Source organism: Rhinolophus sinicus, linkage group LG14 (genome assembly GCF_036562045.2).
Source record: "Rhinolophus sinicus isolate RSC01 linkage group LG14, ASM3656204v1, whole genome shotgun sequence".
Classification (NCBI taxonomy): Eukaryota; Metazoa; Chordata; class Mammalia; order Chiroptera; family Rhinolophidae; genus Rhinolophus; species Rhinolophus sinicus.
Window position 1 is genome coordinate 35,741,275 of NC_133763.1, and position 14,722 is coordinate 35,755,996.

Below are 14,722 nucleotides of genomic sequence, written 5' to 3' on the forward strand. Positions count from 1 at the left end.
ACAGATGATGGCCATTTACTACCTGAGCCAGCACCTTTCTATGTGAGGCCGAGAGCCTGGAAACTGCTCTTTGGGGCTCTGTCCCCACAATCATTCAATTAATAACATTTAGAATAGCTTGTAAGTATATTTCAACAGACTTTTCTCACTTTATTTCTTCATCATCCTGTGTGGTTTTAAGAGAAAAGGAAGATATGGAGGATATGGTTTCAAAATGAAGAGGCATCTTATGAAACAAACCATAATGTTGTTGACATTTACCAACTAAAAAGGTTTAACTGTAACATACAGAGAATATTTCTAAATGTGACTTCTGATACATAAGCAGAAATAGTATATACATAAATAGCTAAATTTCAAAATGGCAATATATTCCATGAGGGTATTTTCCTTCTATAAAAAAGATGGAAAAAAATAGAAAACAGAACAGAAAAGAGAAAATATCCAATAAAGACTTTTTCCTTCATTGGTTTAGAGTTCTAGAATAAAATAACAGAAGACTTATGGCTAAGACACAGACAATACAGCCACTGCTGGGAAATATGAGGGCTGAGATTTCTATAATGTTGTGAAAAGTCAAACAAAACAAAAAGTTGAACATGGCTGGGAAAGCTGCCAAGTAGTCTTTTTGGTGTTTTTATTTTTAATGGTATTCCAAAGCTACCTAAAAATATGCAATATTGAAATTAATGGTAACTCACCTTTCTAATAGAATTCAACAATAAACAATCTCAGTAGCTCAATATCATTGAAGGAGATAATGTGGGAAAAAGTCTTCAAGTAAATCAGAGAGAAAATACGTACCCTGAAAGCTGGAGGTGATGCTTTGCCTCCAAACACAAAAACCATAAAGAGAAAACAGGTTTAAAAAATGAGGAATGCTAAGAAAAAAAGATCCTCTTCTCTAACAGAATAAGGGAGGGACAGTTTAGGGAACACAAAGTTACAGGTTTTAGAATTTAAAATGCATCCAACTGTACCAATTTACATTCCTACCAGCCGTGTATGAGAGTCCCTATTTCTCCACATCCTCTCTAACACTTGTTGTTACTTGTCTTGTTGATGCAGCCATTCTAAGAGGTATGAGGTGGTATCTCACTGTGGTTTTGATCTGTATTTCCATAATAGTTACTGAAGTTGAGCATTTTTTCATATATCTGTTGGCCGTTTGTATGTCTTCTTGGGAGAGTTGTCTGTTCAGGTCCTCTGCCCATTTTTTAATTAGATTGTTTGTTTTTATGCTGTTGCTGAGTTGCATGAGTTCTTTATATATTTTGGACATTAGCCCCTCATTGGAGGTGTTGTTTGCAAATGTCTTGGTATCTTCCAATCGGTTGGTGGGAATGTAAATTGGTATAGCTGCTGTCAAAAATAGTATGGAGGTTCCTCAAAAAATTACGAATGGAATTACCATATGACCCAGCAATCCTTCTTCTGGTTATCTACTCAAAAAAATCTGAAAACATTTATCTGTATAGATATATGTACCCTTATGTTCATTGCAGCATTATTCATGGTGGCCAAGACATGGAAACTACCAAAGTGTCCCTCGATAGATAATTGGATAAAGATGTGATACATATATAAAATGGAATGTTACTCGGCCATAAGAAAAGATAAAATAGTGCCATTTGTGACAACATGAATGGATCTTGAGATTATCATGCTAAGCGAAAATAGGTCAGACAGAAAAAGCTGAGAACCATGTGATTTCACTCACATGTGGGATATAAAACTGAAAGCAACAAATGAACAAGACAAACAAACAAAGAAACAAAAACACATAGACACAGACAACAGTTCAGCAGTTACTAGAGGGTAAGGGGGAGGAGGGTTGGTAGAAGAGGATAAAGAGGGTCAAATATATGGGGATAGAAAGAATTGACTTTGAGTGGTGAACACACAATGCAATGTGTTATAGATGATGTATTATAGAAATGTACACTTGAAACCTATATAATTTTACTAACTATTGTGACCCCAATAAAATTATTTTTAAAAATGTTTTAATAAAAATACACATCCAACTGAACTGGCTAGCTGATGGTCTGCAGATTTCAGAAAAGTAGGAAGCAGTGGGTCCTTAAAAATGTATGTTTAGGAAGGCATGAATTTGAGGAACAGAGGCATGACTAGTGCTTCTTAAACTTCAATTTGCTTACAAATCACCTGGAGTTCTTGTTAAAATACACTCTGGCTCCCTTCCTTTCTTCCTCAGAAAACCAAATATGGCATCTTCCATGAGGAGTTTGTTTTCTGACCACAGCAGATATGAGAAACCTTTCGGAGGTTTCTCAACAATTCCACGGGACACCAGTGCATGCAGGAATTCATGGACGAGAAGCTGCCAGGCATAGTAGCAAGGATTGGAGACACAAAAACAGAAATTAAGATTTTAAGCATTGGCGGCGGTGCAGGCGAAATTGATCTTGATCTTCAAATTCTCTCCAAAGTGGAGGCTCAGTACCCAGGAGTTTATATCAGCAATGAAGTTGTTGAACCAAGTGCTGAACAAATCGCCAAGTACAAAGGGTTTGTAGCCAAGTCATCAAACCTCGAGAACATAAAGTTTGCTTGGCATGAGAAGATATTATCTGAATATCAAAATAGAATGATGGAGAAAAAAGAACTTCAGAAGTAGGACTTTATTCATATAATTCAGATGCTGTATTATGCGAAAGACATCCCAGCTACACTGAAATTCTTCCATAGTCTCTTAGCTACCAATGCTAAGAGTCTTGTTACTCTTGTGTCAGGAACCAGTGGCTGGGACAGGCTATGGAAAAAGTACGGATCCTGCTTACTCTGGGATGACCTCTGCCAGTATGTCACATCGACCCATCTCACCCAGATACTGGACAATTTGGGGATTAAATATGAGTGTTATGACCCTCTGTCCACCATGGACATATCTGACTGTTTTACTGACGGAAATGAAAATGGAGACCTGCTTTGGGATATTTTGACAGAAACCTGCAACTTTAATACAACAGCACTACCTGATCTCAAAGCAGAAATTGTGGAAGATCTGCAAGAGCCTGAATTCAGTGTAAAGAAAGACGGAAAGGTTCTTTCTAATAATAGTCAGTTTCATAGTTGTTGAGGTATAACTGTCAACCATGAGAATGTATTTAAAAATCATATTTTGAACAACAATGATCATTATTTCTGTATTAAAATTACAAATACATCTCATAATATAGAGTATTGTCATTTATATGTAAAATCTAGAAAATTCCAAGACATTCTTGGACTTCCATGTAGAATCATATGTGATATTGCTGGTCTTATCCCATCCCTTTTCCAGGTAAAGAGATCACATGTGGGCTAAATGCCACATAAGCTGGGAAAATGACAACTAAGGCTCACTGGCTTATTGACAATAAGCTCCTTTCCATTTGTTGATTGTATTGCAATTTCCTAGAATACGAAAAAAAGTATCTATGTATTCTTTTAAAAAAAAAAATGCACTCTGATTTCGTAGGTCTGGTGTTAGCCCTGAGATTCTGCATTTCTAATAAGCTCCCAGGTGATGCCAGTGCTGCTGGTTCTTGGCTCAAACTTTGACTAACAAAGTACTAGTGGCTCCTGACTTCACATAGCACCAGGGAACCCAAATAGAAACTCTCCACATATTCATTCAGTCAAAGAAATGTACAGACCTTGACAACATTCGGAAATTGGTGGTATGAGGAAACATTTGTTACCTTTATGTATGAGTCACTAAATTAATGTTTGCTTTATGCTAATCAAATTTGTTAACGTAATTCTATCATGAGAATACCTGTGCTATTTTGAGGATAGTCCAGAAAAACTGATAAGGCAGTATATGCTCACCTGGCAACACTGCATGAAAACACACATAAGGATTATTACAAAAGGCAGTGGTACCCATTTTATATTGGCAATGTGTGGAAGCTTTACAGTTGTAAATCTGTAGACTTACATAAACAGAATATCTCACCTAAATCTCACGTAAAGCATGTGCCTTGTAAGCTGAAACGTGCTCAAGCGCCGAAAGAGCACTGTTTCTTGCACCTGCCCACTTGTGTTCTGTCCAGCAGAGAAGACTAAAAACAGTTGATCAGCAGATTGAGCCCCACCAATGAGAATCATGCCTGGGATATGTATAAAGGGTCTAGAATTAGCCTGTTTTCCCTATATTTCATTTCTGGGGTGACATCCTTCAGCCCATAAAGTAGCAGCAGTCTCCTCCCCAAACCCCACACCCAATTTCCCCAGTCTTTCAGATGTAGCTGCTACCTCAATCCTGGTTTGTGACCCACTTCTTCAACTAAGACTAGAGTCTGGCAAAGGATCCTAGACAATATGGCTTCTGAGGCGCTGATATTATGCTGTTCCTATAGGCCCTTACCCACCTCTTCACTGTGGCTGTTGTCTGTACCTACTACCTGTGGTCCCACTCCAACCCCAAGAACAAAGACACTGTCATTTTACTAAAAATATTGTAATTAAGGCTACTGTTACTATGTTTCACCCAGTCAAATTGAATCCTTACCTATTTATGCAAACCTGGATGGAATCCATGCCATCTCTGAAACTGTGTCGTTTCATTCTACAAAAAAATTAGTTACATGGCCTTATCTGTTCCCTTTGTCTCTGTGTAATTAATCCATAGTACCTTGTGACCACACTTAGAAATCAGTAAAACCTAGACGTTAGTTCTCCTCTACTACTGACTAGCCAGACTGTATTCTCAAATCACATTATGTTTCAGGACCTCATTCTTCTTATCTATAACATGGAGTCAGTAACTATATTGCCTTCTTCACAAAATTGTTGTCAAGATTAAATGGAATCAAATATTGCAATACTTTGAAAACATGTAAAGTACTGTATATCAAATATTATCACTGTCATTGCAAGCTTAATTTAGCAGATGAATAAACTACTTTTATAAGCAACTTCTCTAAGCCTGGAGTAATGAAGTGACAGTTTACATCACATTCTGCCTGTTGAACACCAAGGATTAAAGAGACAACTTGATCTGTGCTTATGCTGCCAAATAAAATGCAACTAACCTACATAGGTTTAAGTACAATTCTAGGTACTGGCTAACAACACATGACTACTGAACTTGTAGATGTCAAAACATTCTGTGGTACACTTATTCTTTGTAGGAAAATTAATCCTGTACTTCGATAATTTTGATTTAAAAAATTTTTGATATTATAAGCCAATTAAATCATTATAAGGTACAAGATATTATTTTAATGATTAGGTTGTCTTCCACCAAGTAGGTTCCTAACAAATATTATAGTAAGTAATTAAAGTGTCAATGAACTTTGTTAATACAGAGCTGATGCAACTTTTGGTAAATCTAACTATATGAATATTTGACTATATGAATTATTCATATAGTCTATATTCATTTTCCAATATAGACAATTTGGAAAATACATATAAAAAGCATAAATTAGTTCCACAATATTCACATACAAAAACATCACATTATTTCACTAAATATTTCTTAATGTTGCTGAGAAATCCCATTTTGGTTAAGCTCATAGTATCTTGTATCCACTTAGAATAATATGGGATATGAGACACCTGGGAGGCTAGACACTAAGTGTTATACCTTTGAGAGTGGTGGAGAGAATCCCTGGGGCTCAGCCCCCAGTTAGTGGAGAAAATAGCTGTGAAGAGCATTCTACAACTTACCTGGAACACGTCCTGATCCACAGTGGACGACCTGCTCCCAACAGGAGCATTATGTAGCAGAAAGTGCCATGCCAACAATGGAGGAAGGATCAGAGCTCCTGTATTCTTGGGCCCACATAGTAGATCTCTCAGGACTCCTGTGCGTTCTGTGCGGTGGAGAGACCCGCTGGGAGTCTCAGCATTCCCAGAAGCTCTCCTGCCCATCACCATCCCATGCCTCCTTGCCTCACTGAGTGATGGCTTGTCAGTGAAGGCATGCTAGGGCTTACTTGATTTAGGGCCCCAAAAGCACCTATCTCATGAGTTTACCTGCCCAAGAGGTCCACTCCCCTCAAGTCTTCCTGAAATGTAGTATCATCGCACTCTGTCTAGCACAAATTCCTCTGATTTCTGAAATATGGATAGTACCTTACTATGGAGTCTATTCCTAATGCGGGTTTTCCCTTATAAAGCATGTCAACTTATCATTACTTTTAAACATTTATTTAAAACTATCAAAGAATCAATAAGCAGCCTTTTCGTTCCCTCTGCTCCCACTTGCACCTGCACGCTCTGCTCTGCCATGCCCTCCTCTGAAGAGACCCCTGTCATCTTCCCCAGCAAGTCCAGAGGAGGATGGCATGCGGCTCCACCCCGCCTAGGTCTGGGAGTGTGCCACCGCCCTGACCAAGGCGTCTGCGCAGGCCGCGGGCTATATGACCTGTAGGGTACCTATGATTACACAGTAACCCCTATGGAGAAAATCTTTGCAAAAACCGACATGCAGATAGCTCTTCCTTCTGGGTGCTAGGGAACAGTAGCTCCACGTTCTGGCTTGGCTGCAAAACACTTCATCTATGGAGGAGCTGGTGTCACAGATGAAGATTAGGGAGAAATATTGGTATTGTACTGTTTGATTTGGGCAAAGAAAAGTTTGAAGTCTCAAAGGCTGACCAAATTGCACAGCTCATTTATGAATGGATTTTTTTTATCCTGAGATAGAGCAAGTTCAAGTTTTAGATGACACTAAAAGGGATTCAGGAGGTTTTGGTTCCACTGGAGAGAATTAAAATTGATGCCAAGAATAGAAAATGAGAAAACATGCTCTTTTCCTAAAAAATAAATAATTTTTGTTTAGTGTTACAAAAAATAAAGAAAGAAAGAATGGTGGCGGGGATGGCTCAGTTGGTTAGAGCATGAGCTCTGAACAACAGGGTTGCGGGTTTGAGTCCCACATGGACCACTAAGCTGCACCCTCCACAACTAGATTGAAGACAACAAGTTGCCACTGAGCTGCTGGAGGGACCACCAGATGGCTCAGCTGGTTTAGAGCGAGAGCTCTCAACGATAAGGTTGCCGGTTCAATTCCCACATGGGATAGTGGGCTGTGCCCTCTGCAACCAAGATTGAAGGACAACAACTTGGAGCTGATGGGCCCTGGAGAAGCACACTGTTCCTCAATAGAAATAAAAAAAAATAAAAGAATCAATCAGGCTTGGGAAGGAGAGAGATATCCTAGAGAATACAATATATAACATGATTTACAAAATCACTTCAAAGGCTAAATATATTAAATCTGTTCTGAATTTAGTGTATATTTTTATATATTTCTACTTCAAAACTACCATTTAAACCTTATATATTTATAAAATGTAACTTTACAATATTTGGATCTCTACATAAATTCTTTCCAGTAAAACATTAAAAAAAGAAAGAAAATGAAAGCTTATCGGTATTTTTCTATGTAACCAAAGAAGCAATCATTTGCCTTGACAGCACATGTAACCTATGTTCATGGAATAAACTTTCCAAAGTGCTGATTAATTTAACTTTACGGTTTTGCTGATTATCTACTATGCTACATTCATAATACACAACCCCTTTATCACTGTGTAAGCAGGAAAATGATTCCCACAGTCACTGTAAATTGAGAAGAGAGCTTTTTTTAAACCTTAGGCAATTAAAATAGATTGGCCTTTGTAGTTACATCCTTGACCTTTCCTCTGAGTTTACTTGATAGGCAGTAAAATATTTCAGTCAAGCGTTCTGGTAAATTAGGCTGTGTTGGTCATCAAAATGAGACTCTATATATATAGCAGGTATCACTCATAGATCATATTTCATCTAATTTTATTTTCACACAATGCACTATAGGATGCTCTGTATAAAATAAAGACCTACTTTGAAGAATTAATCAAAGTACTTGTATTTTCAATCTGCTTTTTATTCCTGTTTGCCCATCTACCTTCAGATAGTCTACCAACTTAACTTTTGAGCATTGAATGATGCATGAGTATACATGGCTTTAAAGCAAGAAAGCAACCAATAATGACACGGTAATAAAGAATACAGTCATCTCTTAATAGTAATTTCTAAATATTTCAATTCAACAACATTGAGTCAAAGGGTACAAATGCTCACTGTGTTACTATTTTCAGAATATAATACTTTCATATTTATACTTCACAGTAAATTAACTGTATGAAAGTCACTGAGTTTCCTTCACCCAAGCCACTTCCACTGGCTTTTTCATACAAACGGCCTGTCTTGGCTAGTGCTATGGACTTGCCTAAAACCTGTCAAATGTTCAGAAACCTCAAACAAGCACCATCTGGCTTTGGCAAGCCCTGTAGCTCCTGTGAAGCAGCCCCAAATCCAGTAGTACTGACAGCCAGCCTCAGTTCTCAGCTTAGCATCTTCTAGGCACTTTCAAGCGCAGCACAAGTGGCAACCAACTGCGGATCACTTTGTAGCTTATACCAAGTGGCTCCAGGCCAGGAACAGGAAGCAACATTGGCCTGCAACAGAGCCCCTCCCAAGAGGCCCCAGAACCAACACACCAGGCTGCCAGCTTCAGACCATACCAGAGCACCACCCAACTACCTACACAAACAACACACCTAAAGGGCAGACTCAGTAGGCACCACAGCCTGGCTAAAGCAAATCTTGTTCCTTAGGGTCAGTCCCTGCATAACAGCTTCTACAATGTTGTCATAGCGAGTCCTCACAACCAATCAGCCTGAGGGTCAATCCCTCCCATTGACATGCCAACAGTAGCCAAAGCCAACTACAACAGGAGGGCACACACAAACCATACAAGGGACACACCTGGAGCACCTGGCGCAGGTGACCAGAAAGACTGAACCATAGGACACCTGCTATGTAAGGCCACTCTACTAAAGCCAGGAGATATAGCAGCTCTGTTTAATGCATAGAAAGAAACATAGGAAGACAGCCAAACCGAGGAGACAAAACACATATCCCAAATGAAATAACAGAACAAAGCTCCAGAAAAAGAACTAAACAAAATGGAGACAAGAAATTTACCAGATGCAGAGTTCAAAACACTAGTCATAAAGATGCTCAATGATCTCAGTGAAAACATCAACAAAGAGGTAGCAAACATAAAAGTGGAGATAGAAAACATAAAAAGAACCAGTCAGAAATAAAGAATACATTAGAGGGAATCAACAGTAGATTAGATGAAACAGAAGATTGAATCAGCAATTTGGAAGACAAGGTAATAGAAAGCATCCAATCAGAACAGCAAAAAGAAAAAAAAGAATCCAAAAAAATGAGGAGAGTTTAAGGGACCTCAGGACAACATCAAGCATACAAACATTCACATCATAGGGGTACCAGAAGAATAGAGAAAGCAAGGAATTGAAAACTATTTGAAAAAATAATGACTGAAAACTTCCCTAACCTGGTGAAAGAAATAGACATACAAGCCCAGGAAGTGCAGAGAGTCCCAAAAGGGTAAACCCAAAGAGGTGGACACCAAGTCACATCATAATTAAAATGCCAAAGGTTAAAGAAAAAGAGAGAATCTTTTTTTTTAACTTATTGGGGTGACAATTGTTAGTAAAAGTACATAGATTTCAGGTGTACAATTCTGTATTACATTATCTATAAATCTCATTGTGTGTTCACCACCCAGAGTCAGTTCTCCTTCCATCACCGTATATTTGATCCCCCTTACCCTCATCTCCCACCCCTGACCCCCCTTACCCTCTGGTAACCACTAAACTATTGTCTATGTCTATGAGTTTCTCTCTCATTTGTTTGTCTTGTTCTTTTGTTGTTTTTGGTTTGTATACCACATATCAGTGAAATCACATGGTTCTCTGCTTTTTCTGTCTGACTTATTTCGCTCAGCATTACACTCTCAAGATCCATCCATGTTGTCACAAATGTTCCTATATTATCTTTTCTTACCACCGAATAGTATTCCATTGTGTATATATACCACAACTTCTTTATCCATTCATCTATCGAAGGACATTTGGGTTGTTTCCATGTCTTGGCCACTGTAAACAAAGCTGCAATGAACATTGGAGCACACATGTCTTTATGTATAATGTTTTCAGATTTTTTGGGTAGATATCCAGGAGAGGGATTGCTGGGTCATATGGTAATTCGATTCGTAATTTTTTGAGGAACCTCCACACTGCCTTCCATAGCGGCTGCACCAGTCTGCATTCCCACCAACAGTGTATGAGGGTTCCTTTTTCTCCACAGCCTCTCCAAAACTTGGTACTATTTGTCTTGTTGATGATAGCCATTCTGACTGAGGTGAGGTGATATCTCATTGTGGTTTTGATTTGCATTTCTCTGATGATTAGTGATGTTGAGCATTTTTTCATATGTCTATTTGCCATTTGTATTTCCTCTTTGGAGAAATGTCTCTCCAAGTCCTCTGCCCATTTTTCAATTGGGTTGTTTGTTTTTTTCTTGTTGAATTTCATGAGTTCCTTGTATATTTTGGATATCAGCCCCTTATGGGAGGCACTGTTTGCAAAAATCTTCTCCCATTCAGTTGGTTGCCTCTTTATTTTGTCGATGGTTTCTTTCGCTGTGCAGAAGCTTTTAAGTTTCATATAGTCCCGTTCGTTTATTTTAGGTTTACTTCCATTGCCTTTGGAGTCCAATTCATAAAATGCTCTTTGAACCCAAGGTCCATAAGTTTAGTACCTATGTTTTCTTCTATGCAGTTTATTGTGTCAGGTCTTATGCTTAAGTCTTTGATCCATTTTGAATTAATTTTGGTACATGGTGACAGATAGCAGTCCAGTTTCATTCTTTTGCACGTGGTTATCCATTTCTCCCCGCACCATTTATTGAAGAGGCTGTCTTTGCTCCGTTGTATGCTTTTAGCTTCTTTGTCAAAAATTATCTGTCCATATTTATGTGGTTTTATTTCTGGGTTCTCAATTCTATTCCATTGGTCTATGTGTCTGTTTTTCTGCCAGTACCATGCTGTTTTGATTATTGTAACCCTGTAGTACAAGACAAAATCAGGAAGTGTGATACCTCCATTATTGTTCTTTTTTCTTAAGATTGCTTTGGCTATTCGGGGTCTTTTGTGGTTCCAAACCAATCTGATGATTTTTTGTTCTATTTCTTTAAAAATGCCATTGGGATTTTGATGGGGATTGCATTAAATCTGTATATTGCTTTGGGTAATATGGCCACTTTAACTATGTTGATTCTTCCAATCCACGAGCACGGAACGTCTTTCCATTTCTTTGTGTCTTCTTCAATTTATTTCAAAAATCTCTTGTAGTTTTCAGCATATAGGTCTTTCACATCCTTGGTTAAGTTTTTTCTTAGGTATTTTATTCTTTTTGCTGCAATTGCAAAAGGAATTGTTTTTTGTATTTCTTTTTCTGAGATTTCATTGTTAGTATATAGGAATGCAATGGACTTTTGTACGTTGATTTTGTAGCCAGCAACTTTACTGTATTTGTTGATTGTTTCTAATAGCTTTTTGGTGGAGTCTTTAGGGTTTTCTATATATAGCATCATGTCATCTGCAAAGAGTGATAATTTAACTTCTTCATTCCCAATTTGGATGCCTTTTATTTCTTTCTCTTGCCTGATTGCTCTGGCAAGGACTTCCAACACTATGTTGAAAAGCAGAGGTGATAGGGGACAGCCCTGTCGTGTTCCTGAACGGAGAGCAAAGAGCTTCAGTTTGTCACGATTAATTATGAGATTAGCAGAGGGCTTGTCATATATGGCCTTTATTATGTTAAGGTATTTTCCTTCTATACCTATTTTATTAAATGTTTTAATCATAAATGGATGTTGTATCTTGTCAAATGCTTTTTCTGCATCAATTGATATAATCATATGATTTTTGTCCTTTATTTTGTTTATGTGATGTATCACATTGATGGATTCGTGGATGTTGAACCATCTTTGTGCCCCGGAGATGAACCCCACTTGGTCATGATGAATAATCTTTTTAATGCATTGTTGTATTGGATTTGCTAGAATTTTGTTTAGGATTTTTGCATCTGTATTCATTAGAGATATTGGTCTGTAGTTTTCTTTTTTGGTGCTGTCCTTACCAGGTTTTGGTATCAGAGTAATGTTGGCCTCATAAAATGAGTTAGGGAGTACTGTGTAAAAGAGAGAATCTTAAAAGCAGCAAGAAAAAATCAGTTAATTACCTTCAAGAGAGCTCTCAACAGAAACTTTGCAGGCCAGAAAGGATTGGCATGATATATTCAAAGTGACGAAAAGCACAGAACAGGAGAAAATATTTGCATATTCTTATGTCTGATAAGAGACTAATATCTGGAATATATAGAAAAGTCAGAAACGAAAAACCAACAACTCAATTCAAAACCTGGCAATGAACTTAAATAGACAATTCTCTAAAGAAAACATATGAATGGTGAATAGGCACATGAAGAGATATTCAATATCTTTCCCTTAATTTTTAGGGAAATGCAAATTGAAACTGCAATGAGTTAACACCTCACACCCATGTGGATGGCTACTATCAAAAAAGCAAGGAAGCAAGAAAGCAACAAAAGAAAGAGAGAGAGAGAGAGAGAGAGAGAGAGAGAGAGAGAGAGAGGAAGGAAGGAAGGAAGGAAAAAAAAGTGTTGTCAAGAATGTGGAGAAATTAAAACCCTTGTGCACTGTTGGTGAGAATGTAAAATGGTACAGCTGCTTTGGAAAACAGCATGGAAGTTCCTCAGAAAATTAAAAATAGAACTGCCTTATGACCCAGCAATTCCATTCTTAGTATGTACCCAAAATAATTGAAAGCAGAGTCTCAAAGAGATATTTGTACACCCACAGTCACAGAAGTATTAGTCACAGTAACTAAAACACTGAAGCCAGCCAAGTGTCCGTTGACAGATGAATGGATAAGCAAAATGTAGTATATACATACAATGGAATATTATTCAGCCTTAAAAAGGAAAGAAATTTTGACATATGCTAAAACATAGATGAACCTTGAGGACATTATGCTAAGTGAAATAAGCCAGTCACAAAAAGACAAATACTATATGATTCCACTTATATGAGGTAACTAGAGTAGTCAAAATCATAAAAACAGAAAGTAGAATGGTGTTTGCCAGGGGTTAGAAGGAGGAGGTGGTGGGGCAAGGGGTGGGGTGTTACTCTTTAATAAGCACAGAGTTTCAGCTTTGCAAGATAAAAGGAGTTCTGAAAATATGGTGGTGACAGTATGAATGTACTTAATACCACGGAACGGTACACCTAAAAATGGTTAGATGGTAAATTTTTTGTTATGTATTTTTTACAATAAAAAGCGGAGAGGATAAAGAAATGCAGCTCATTTTGTTAATTCTGGAATCTTAACTAATGAGATAGTCAACAGCTTACACAAGAGCCAAAAAATAACAAGGAAGAAAGATTTAAGAGTTCTAAAAAGTTAGCCTAACTAAATTATTCATTAAACCAGAAACAAAATACAAATACAATAATAGAATTCATTTACATATTCATTCCTTCCATCCTTCACTCATTCTAATGGGCATTATTGAATGCCTTTCGATGCCAGACACTATACCACAGAAAGAGGATCCCAATGGAATAGGGATAATATTTTTAAAAATATTCATGTGCCTTTCTCATTTGCCTTTGTACACACAGGGCTTTCCCAATTTGGCCTGAGATACTGGTCTACCTCAGTTGGGGTCATAGATTGTTATAGAATTAATACAAAAAGAAAGAAGAGTTAGTATTTAACATCTCACATTTAAAATAGGATTTTGCAGCACAACTACAGGCATTTTTGAAAGAGAAAAATTTTCTAAATTCTTCTGTGTCTCATTTAACATATTAGGGGCTAGGCGTAATGAACTAGTTCCTGATATGAAGGAAGAGAAACCCACTTCTTCTGGGCTTAAGTGATAAGAAAACCTAAAGAAGAGAGAGGCAAGTGAAAGAAATAGTCTGATGTGTCCTGATGGAAGCAAGTCAGATAGGTTGAGGAGATTATTAGAGTATAAACTCCATATGGGCAAGGATTTTTGTCTGTTGTATTCATTACTGTATCCTCATGCCCAGAACAGTACTTAGCACACAGTAGATAGAGTAGTTGTTGAATCCATAGATGGCTTTTTGCTTTGCTCCCTGTTCCCAATTCTGGGTGTAGAGTGTTGTGCTAGGCAAAAGAAAAGGGGGCTTAAATAGCCAGCAAGATTAGGAGGGTAAAACAAGATCAGTTACACAGACCCCAGTTTTCATTCTTGGCACACATTTTATAGATCCAACAATGGAAGAGATGAGATGACTCCAGCAAAGCCATGTGAAATGGATGCATTGGGCTTTGGGCCAGGCTGAGAATATTTCAGATACTCAGAGAGATCTGCAGTGAAAGTAAGACCTGAAGGAAAACCAAGACAGCAGTGGGGGCCTGTAGACTCTGACGGAGCCAAGGAAGAATGACCAGGAAGTTATTAGCTCCAGATCTCAGTAGCTTATGCCAACAGCGTAGCCAGGAACAGGACTAGACAGGTATCTTTCAGGTGATGCCAGTCCCAAATAATGACCACTTCAAGGTCACAGAGTTCACGTCCTCCAATGCAACAAGTTCACATGAGACCATGTTTTGTGTGCAATAAACCACCTTAGAGAGAAGTAGGGAGAGGAGGGGTGATCAAAACAATAAAACAATCGAGGGGATCCAAGATGGTGGAGTAGATAAACACTGTGCTTACATTCTTCCATGACCACATTAAAATTAGAGCTAAATTATAGAACAATCAATCTGGAGAACCATCTGAAGTCT

General features: G+C 37.9%; 2 pseudogenes; both read left to right on the forward strand.

Annotated features, from left to right (window-relative positions):
* Positions 1-2,228: 2,228 nt before the first annotated feature.
* Positions 2,229-3,110, forward strand: LOC109455451 (histamine N-methyltransferase; annotated as a pseudogene).
* A 3,134-nt stretch (positions 3,111-6,244) lies between these two features.
* LOC109455452 (deoxyuridine 5'-triphosphate nucleotidohydrolase, mitochondrial) lies at positions 6,245-6,731 on the forward strand (annotated as a pseudogene).
* Positions 6,732-14,722: the final 7,991 nt, after the last annotated feature.